Raw genomic sequence first — 9,772 nt, forward strand, 5'->3', positions numbered from 1 at the left:
GGCAGACTGGTCATGATCAATTTATATTCTGACAACAAATGTTCACCACCATTTACTGGTTGTGCCAGGCATTCAAGATAAGTATGCCCCTTCCCTCAGGAGCCTTTCTTCTACTGGAGGAGGCAGACAAATAAGAAAATAAATAAAATACAAGATAATGCATGAATAATAGAACTTTAGACAAAGTACACAAACAGATCAGAAGAGAAAGTAGCTTTCTCCTACCATTGTTCCAAGAGATAAAAAGAAATGGATCATAAACAATCTACTATTGTAAAACCCATTTGAGGAATTTGAAAAGAATCACAAATATGTTTTGTTTTTTAACCTCTTAAGAAACAGTCATGAAAACAGAAGAAAGGCATGGGAAAAGAAGCAATCAGTAAACAGCCTTTGCAATATATTTCCAAACAATTATATTAAAGATTAAGAAAGTCGTATCTTGCTAACAATCAACAGTCCTTTCTAATGGATTGTTTTCATTTTTCTATTCATCCAGATTAAACTAAAGCACACATTAAATACAAGCAGATTTATTTTCCTGAGTTCTGCCGTGGTGAAACCAATCTAATCAAAAATGAAATGGGGAATGAGCTCACTGAATAAATCAGAAGGAAGAATTAAAGAAGCTGACCGATATTTTAGAGGCTTGTTAAAAAATAAATAGAACTTTCATTATAAAAATTGACTTACATGTAGAATATACTTAAAAACCTACTTCAGAAGGTTAAAGTTAAAGTTTCCTTAAAGTTAGTTTGATTATTAACCAAAAAATATTGCATTTCAATATATTTTGTTATATTGCCCAAAAGCAAGAGCAAGAGAGATAGTAATGGGCATAAGAGAGAGTGACTGTCCAGAAAAAAAAAAAAAAAAAAAAAGGAACAAAATGTGAAAGAATCTGTGAGTCTACTGATATATGCTTTTCAGATTTGAAACCTAAATAAAAAGTTCAGCAAAATACTTTTAACCATGCCCCCTAAAATAATTAAAGGATGATCAGTGTATTTTTGACATTTGAAGAAGAGTAAAAGAAAATTGGATAGTAGACATAGCCCTCTAGAGATCTACAATTTGTAAATTACTTCACTCCCTTGATAGACAGCCTTTAAATATAGATAAACTTGGTAACAGGAGAAAACTAAGCCGTTGTCAAAGACAGCTGTGCCTATGGCATGTAACACTGAAATCGGCAGAGGAGGAAAGTGTGGAGTGGAGTCAAATCACGTTCCCTCTTACAGCTGCAAAGCAAAGAAAGAGGACATATTGATCCTTCTATTCATTGGAGGTAGCAAACCTTCCAAGGAAAGTTATCATCCTCATGCTTAACTGAGCATGATGAGACAACACATGGAAAAAGAGCTTCTGTTCTAGGCACTCTGCTTGTAAACGGAGATAGTAAAGGAACTCAAAAACCTGCTGTCTAAAGAAGAAAGGAATGAAACGTAAGTTGGATGTATTCCATGAAACCTCAAGGAAGAAGATAAGGTCAGTGGATGGAAGTTGTGTATACATATTCTATCAGTCCAATGTGTCTAAAGATGTGTGAGAGAACATTAGAAGTAATGAATTCCCTTATGTGGAAGGTGTTCGGGCACAAATAAGCTCTGATATGGATGGGGCAGACTGGATCCAAACTCTGAACAGAAAAGTTAAATGGATCACCTTCCTGGACCACTTTCACCTTGAGATTCTCTAACCATAAGAAATAGAAGCCACAGTCACTGACTTTGGGGGACTTAAGTGACATACAATAGGTGCCTTTGAAAAAGTGATGGGAATACTATACCCATCAGGGTCCAGGCAGAAAGCTCATCTCAGTGCTGGCAAGAAATGCAGGGATAGGACTCACAGGAAAGCAAGTAATCACAAAACTATCCCAAATGAGCTCTAGGAGCTCCAGATATACAATAGGTGCTTTTAAAAAACTGGTGGGAATACTATAGCCATCAGGGTCCAGGCAGAAAGCTAAGGGTACCATAATTTGGGTAGTATGAGGACAGTTTAATAAAAAGACTATTTCTATTTCTAAAAGTGTGGGCAACTTAAGGGGGTAACAATATCCTGGGGCCAGCGACAACAGAAAAGGGAAAGGCCATCCTTCATTTCCTTTAGACCTTAAAAGTATGAGAGGAGGAAGCAGTCACCAGAACTGGGAGAGAGAGCACAACCTGACAGGGACTCTGACTTTTCATCCTACAGCATCACTGTTAAGACTGTGGAGGGAGTAGGGGCTGGTATGGACCTGAAGGATGGAGGAGTGGAGAAATGTGGAGGACCAAAGGAGAACATCTAGCACATGCTAGCAAGGCACACAAAACGGGAAAAACAAGAAAAGCAGTAGCCTGGGTAAGAGGTTGGAATATATTCTCTTTCTCAGGTCTCTTCCAAAGGGTGTAGTATGAATTTTTATTGGCGGAGCCTCATAGACCTATTGTTTTTTAATATCATTTTGTATCACCAGCTCTTTTTTCATTCTTCGTGTATCCCCTTGGATTAGTTCTCTGAACTAAGCACTCAACTGCAACATATATGCTGTACCCAAAATTGTAGTACCATAGAATACATATATAGGCTGAAAATCTGAGTACAGAATCATCAACCCACACTTAGGCAATTTTCCATCAGATAGCCTTGCTACTCGTTCCTTTATTCAACAGGTAAGTTTAATTATCTCCTTTCTGTCAGGCACTGTGCTAGACATAGGGATACAACAGTCAACAAGACAAGTCCATTGCTGCCTTCACAGAACATTGAGCTGAATATCAGTCACTCTAATCTATAACACCCCTCATCAGTAAAGAATCTCAGAAGTGCCATAGATCAGAGGTTGGCAAATAATGGCCCACGGGCAAAACTGGGTGGGGGGGTTGTTGCTTGTATAAACAACATTTTATTGAAATAGACACAGCCATTCTCTTATGTATTGTCTACTGCTTCTTGAGTTCTATAGCTTCAGAATTGTGTCGTTGCCACAGAAACAGCATGGCCTTGAAAAGTCTGAAATATTTACTATCTGGCCCAATACAGGAAAAGTTTGCCAACAGTTGCTCTAAATAAAACCTAATTCTTTAAGGACGTAAATATAAAGACACATATTGTCGCTCATAAAACATCTCTGAATATTGTACAAACCAAATCATAAGAGCGTTGGCTCCCTGCAGGGTTGTATTTCTATGTTTTGTTTTTGTTGTTTATTTTTCATCTTTCATTGTGAAGAAAGGTAACAAGTGGCTAATGTCTTCTACCGACACATTGCCTTACATTATATCTAGTCTTTTGATGGATCAGAGTTTTTCCACATCACAGAAGGCCCATTTTTACAAACAATCCTTTTCTCTGAATAACACTGAACAAATTTTGACAGGGGTGACTTTAGGCTTTCTTGTAAATTGAACAAAAAAATTGATGGTAAAAGCACTTAGCTAACGTTCAAATGCTATATAAATGCAAAATCAGAGCAGCAACAGTACTTTCACTTCCCTACAGACAGAAACATGAGTGGATGCTTTTCCCTCATCACTTGTCCCAGAGAACATTAAAATTTTAAATGAAAGAAAACAAAACCCAACTTTCATTGGCTGTTACCAAAAATTCCTAATAAGAAGTGACAGGATCTGTGCTGGCTCTGGTTCCTCCAAAGGATGTTAAGAGGCTAAGTCCGTGGTGGCTGTGGCTGACCATCGATTTGCCATTCCCAAAACCCTTTCCTTTCTCTGATGGTGATCAACATAGCATAAAAAAAATTAAATGGACATTTGGGGCATATTTAGTCACTACAATGCAGCAGTAACTGGATTGAGAAAGAACCTCGCAAAGTCTTGGTTCCTGAAAGCTTTGCCACCCCACCGATCCACTGATGAAATACACATCAAGTGTTCATGAGAGGGGAGACTGAGCCCAACCTAGTGAACAGAGCACCAAGAATGAGATGGTAACAGAGAGGCAGCATGGGGAAAGGAAGGCTGACTCAGAAACCAAAGAGATCTCTTAATACCAGCTTAGCCAAATATTTACTAATATTTGTAAATATTTACTAAATATTTACTAATATTTACTAATATGTATACATATGCTTTTAACATGCCATACTCTTGTTTCACATCAGTTACCACAACTGCAACTGGATAATTCCTTCTTTAATTAGTTGTTTGCTTTCCGTGTCCCTCAATGACAAACAAGCTCCACTGAGCTCATTATCTGTCTGCTCAGAGCAGGAATCCCTATAGCTAACACATGGTAAGTGCTGAAAAATATTAGATGACTGATCTAACGAATGAATGGATAGGTAAGCAAGCTGGATCCTAGGTACTCTGGAAGCATACAAGAAAGCTCTGGTTATTCTGTGCTATGTTCCTCAAAATAAATATATATATAAATAAATAAATAAAAGCCAACATCTTCTTGTGCTTATATACCATACTCAATATTCTAAGAATATGCACTAATTGCATACCAACACCTAATCTTCTGTACCAACCATTTCTCTGCTCTTACAATCTCTTCTTCTGTACTGACTTTTATCTCTTTACAACCACACTCAAGTTGCTCCCAGCTTTAAAAAAAGAAAAGAAAAGAAAAGAAAAGAAAAAACCTTCTCTAATCACCCCCACTCACCTTAGCTATTCTTACCAAGGTCACAAATGACATCATAATTGCCAAACCTTATTATTTGCAAATCCTCATTCTATTTCTCTGCAGCATCAGATCACTAATATGACCCTAATGGCCACTCCTCTATTCCTAAAACACTTTGCTCTCTGACTTAAAGGCACGACTCTCCCAATTATCCTTCAATATAATTCGCTGTCAATTCTATAACCGAATCTAAAGATGTGTCTATGTTTTCCTCAAACCATTAATACCTCTTATCTTTATTACCGCATCAACCTTCTGACTGATCTCTTCACTCCTTCCAACACTTCTCACAGTGCAGTCATACATTTCCCTCAGTAAATCTCCAAAATGACCAGGCCTAATTTAACTGGCTCTATTAAAGTGTGACTCATGACGTTCAACTTCAAGGATCTTTTTCAAGTAGTTTAATGCATATGTGACATAAACATGTCCCATGAAATAACTAGAATATTCTCTCTGAACTTCACCACAATATCCAGTAGACTACTAACATCTTTAGAGACACTAAAACATATTTAAGATAGCATTTTCTAAGTTTTAACAAAGCCTCCAAAATACTGGTTTGGGAAAGCTGGTTCCAAATACTGGTATTCCCTCCATCATTCATGAAAAAACGTCATCCAGATTATACATGTTCCAAATTATACATGCTTTTTATCGCCCTTGATCTAAAACCCTTCTAAAGCAGTAAGTCTTCCAAAATAAAAACAAGTAGAATAGTGGATAACAAATCACAAATCTCTGCCAAGGAACTGAATCTCATTGCAGCCTCATGATACGCTGTAAATTCTCTAGATTTTAAATAGGAAAAAGGCAACACGAACAAAACCCAAGAAAGTGATCCGTGTGTGTGTAATTAATTTGACAAAAACACCGCTATTGAAAAATACGCCCAGCTCATGAACAGAGTCCATGTTATTATGTATTTTTTTCAACATCATAAGCATTTTATGAATATTAAGCAACAGTACATTTCTTTATAATATACGGATCCTGATGGAATTCAAGTGCAAAAACATGTTTCCTCGGTTCCAGACTACCAAGCTACTTGAAGCCTTTCATAATTCAGTCCCAGCTACTTCTCCCGTCTTATTTCCTGCTACTTCAAACACTCTAACCACTCTGAAACATTCTGTTTTCTCCATGCATGCCTGGCTTCTTGCCTCTACTCTTACTAACCCCTTCTCTGCAATGAATTCCCAACTTCTTCCCCTGTTCTCCAAATATCTGATACTTATCCCACCTCCATGAAGCTTCTCTGTCCCACAGCATTTTGTCTGATCCTTCTAATGCAGGTTCACCCTTTTCTTGAATGTTTCTTGGGCATGTACATATCCATCCCTAGCACAAGTCCGTGAGGTCCTGGAATGAGGAAGTCATGTATGTCCCATCTTTGACACCTACAGCACTTCATGCAAGTCCCTCCAATACAGCAGGTGATCGTTTAAAGATCTACTCAGGGAATGGATTTGCCAACCCCAGCAAGGGTTTCAAAAACACAGGTCGGGCGCCTGTGTGGCTCAGTGGGTTAAAGCCTCTGCCTTCGGCTCAGGTCATGATCCCAGGGTCCTGGGATCGAGCCCCGCATCGGGTTGTCCGCTCCGCGGAGAGCCTGCTTCCTCCTCTCTCTTTCTACCTGCCTCTCTGCCTACTTGTGATCTCTGTCAAATAAATAAAATCTTTAAAAAAAAAAAAAAAAAAAAAAAAAAAAAAAAACAGGTCTGCCCTCTCCTCCTCAGAACCTGAGGAACGACTCTGGTGGTCAAGCTAGGCTTAAACACGCTCAGAGGCGTGGAACACACCACAGACACCCTTCACTTTCGGCGCCAGTGCTCCGGTGACCCCGGAAGCTCCATGGCAGGCCCGATCCGCCTAAGTAGGTGAAGGGAAACCCTAACAGTGTGCGGGACTGGACAGCGCGCTGCGAGTCGCATGATCGTAGGTCCAACCGCCGGGCCATTCAAAGGCAGGGAGACCCTATGCGTACGGCGAGCCCCTCGTGGCTGGACAAGGGCAAGCGAGCAGGGTGCTTCCTCACCTACCTACCTTCGGGGCTCCTGCAGAGGAAGGAGGGCGCTCTCCGTGAGGAGCCAGTGCAGGCCGGCAAGGAAGCTCAAGGGCTGAAGCCCGGGAAGCCCGAGTGCCTGCCCACGCGGCCAGGCGTCCGACTCGTAGCGTGGAACGCTGCCCAGTTCGCCCTGCCTTCTACCCTCGGGGCAAGTGGGCAGGGGCGGGGCGAGAGACCACAAGCCCCAGAAGGCCCCGCGGCCCGCTCGGCCCGTCGCTCCGTCGCTCCGTCGCCCCGTGGGCCGCTTGTTCCCAAGAGGCGGCTCTGGACCCCCCGGAGGCGGTGGGTGAGCACTCACGCCGAGCTCGGCCTGGCGTCGCCGAGTTCTTCAGGACGGCTCTGCCAAGGGAAGGAAACGCGCCGTCGACGCTTTCCGAAGAAGTGCGCCCCCTCGGGTTGGCCAGCCGGGAAGAGAAACGGAGGCCTTGAGGAGGAAGGAATGCTCGCCCGGACTCGTTGTGGAGAGAGATAGAGAGAGGCCGTGATTCCGTGGGGGAGGGGAGAACTCGGAGAACTGAGGAAACGCGGGGCTCCGAAACAATTGTTCTTTGTCCAGAGGGGAAATTAAATTTCGGGGTCTTACAAGAAATTATGATTATTATAGAGTGGATTGGCTCAGTTTTTTTACCTTTCACGTTGTAGTTTTAATCTCTGTTCTTAAATCATGTATACCTTGCCTCGTTCCAAAATTCGTTGGCATTTTACATTCCCAGCTGGCTTCTAAGCAGCCTGAGGATACATGCCTTGGGGTGTTCTTTAGTATTACACACCGTGCGTGGTTGCCATTAGGTAGAAGTTTCAACATGTATTTATAGAATCAATTATCGATCATTTCTACGCGGAGGTCTGCTCAGTTTATTTTACTAAATGGATGAACTTTCTTGATTAAGACACCCATTTGCATGCAGTCAGTTATTGTACATTTCTTTAGAGCATCACTGTTCTAACCATCTGCCCCTTAGAGTCAGTGATTTTAAGTCTACGGTAATTTGTTTAAGGCGTCAGTCTTCATTAATCCTGCAGAGGTAAATTTCAGGTAAGCCCAGACGGAATTATCTTGAACTCCAAATTAATGAACACTAGTTTAATGGTTTACTGTATTTGCAGTTCCTATTAGAGAAATGTAAAATCCAGCCATAGTTCATCTATCACAGAGATAATCAAGAGTCAAATAGGGGAAATGTTGCAAAGTTGCCTTATGTATCGCATATGTGAAATGCTCTTCAATTTCACTCATTCACTCATTACGCAAATTGGACTGAACTCCTATCTTGTGCCAGACACTGAGTGAGGCATGATGATTGCCCTTTACAAGTGTAGTCTGGTAATTAAAACAAATGGGTAAACAAACCATCAAAATATAGTGCAATCACTGAAATCCTATGAAAACTGCAGTCAGTTTTAACAAAAGTGTATCTTTTCTCATTAACCTGAGTTATTTACAATTAACTTATTAACCTGAGTATATTTACAATTTTCTTTGATCTTCTGAAGATGGAATGGTTACAGATTTTACAAAAGTGTATAATGGAAAATAACTTTCGTGAAAATTGTACAAGTTTTCATGCTAGTTTTTGTATTACTCATTCCTAGTGGGAATATGTAATAAATAATCAGTACATGTTTGTTGAATGAAAAAATTAATGGGTTCCCAATATCTTAAAACATTTAATTTGTGCCTTTTGGAACTACTTTTCTAAAAATGTTGTGATTCAGCTATGTGTGCCATGGCCCAAACAACTTTTCTAAAAGAGTTTATAAAGAAGGGTAGTAAGATGAAAATGTGCAAAGACGCACCTAAGCTCTCTTATCTCTTCCTTTTGTTCACTGCATGTAAATGCAGAATATTTGAAGGAGGCTTGAGTAAACAGGCAGAACAGAATATCTTAAAAAATTATGTTAGTCTCACATAACAGGTTGGTTTTTTTTTTTTTTTTTTCAGTAAAGTAAATTCATTAAATGCCAATCCATATATAGCAGAGGAAGTACTATGGTAACTATGTAGAAATGTTTAGGATCCATATAAAAACATAAAAGGAAATTGTTTACCTCTGTGCAAAATATAAAACCTTAGATGGAGAATACTAAGTTATTATTAGCTAATTCAACATCAACCTAAAATAAGTAAAATGGATGAAGTAAAAGCAAACAATGTAATCAAGAGGGGTGCCTGGGTGACATAGTCAGTTGAGCTATGGACCCTTGGTTTCAGCTTAGGTAGTGATCTCAGGGTCCTGAGATCAAGCCCCACATCAGGCTCTCCACTCAATGCAGAATACTGCTCAAGTGTCTCTCCCTCTCCCTCTGCCACTCCCATCATGCTCATACTCTCTATCTCTTTCTCTGTCTAAAATAAATGAATAAATCTTTAAAAAATGTAATCAAAGAAAATATTAATTTTAAACAGCTACCTTAACCATAAAGAGCAGAATATCTAAAAATTTCAAATAAGAATGTAAAGTATATCTTTAAAAAGCTTTTTGTTAGAAAATGTTATTGTTAAAGTAATTTACATTATTTTTAATATAAAATTATGGAAATGGTAGTAAGCTTTTCTATTAAGAAACAGAAACATCAATAATCCCTAGGCCAACACCCATTTAGTTACACAGGAGAAAATTATTACCTCTGAGTTTCAATTCAGTAATTCAAGAAACATTTATGTTAGGTACAAAGTATAAAAAAGCCCTTTTCCCCAATGATCTTGCTGTGTGGTAAGGGAACCGAATTTTACCACTAAGACAATATAAAGAGCAAAGTGAACATCCCTGCTATGCCAGGTAATCATGGGCTATCTCTGAATTAATCCTCACAAAATCCATATAGGCCACGTACTGTTTTTAATCCTTATTTTAAATGAGAAAACTGAAATTTAAATTGGTTATTCATCCAAGGACATTTGGCTTGTGCATGAGTAGCTAGGACTCCTACACATCTTACTCCAAAGTGAGTAAACTTAATCCTTCCACTCTAGCACAACTGGGAAGCCAGCCAGATCCCTCTTTAGCAGGTGCCTTTAATTCTAGTCCTTGATCAGAGCATTCTGTCCACTAATGTCTTAACATT

The 9,772-nt window shown here is 39.6% G+C and overlaps 1 protein-coding gene across 1 annotated transcript in view; it reads right to left on the reverse strand.

The window, feature by feature from the left end:
- MEI4 (meiotic double-stranded break formation protein 4) overlaps nucleotides 1-7,088 on the reverse strand; it is a 229,459-nt gene extending 222,371 nt beyond the window's left edge. The window contains exon 1 of the mRNA XM_082729639.1: nucleotides 6,685-7,088. The gene's annotated coding sequence lies outside the window, so the exon portion shown is untranslated. The remainder of the gene's footprint in view (nucleotides 1-6,684) is intronic.
- Between the last annotated feature and the right edge of the window lie 2,684 nt (nucleotides 7,089-9,772).

The sequence above is a fragment of the Mustela nivalis genome (genome assembly GCF_964662115.1).
Source record: "Mustela nivalis genome assembly, chromosome: 5".
NCBI classification, from domain to species: Eukaryota; Metazoa; Chordata; class Mammalia; order Carnivora; family Mustelidae; genus Mustela; species Mustela nivalis.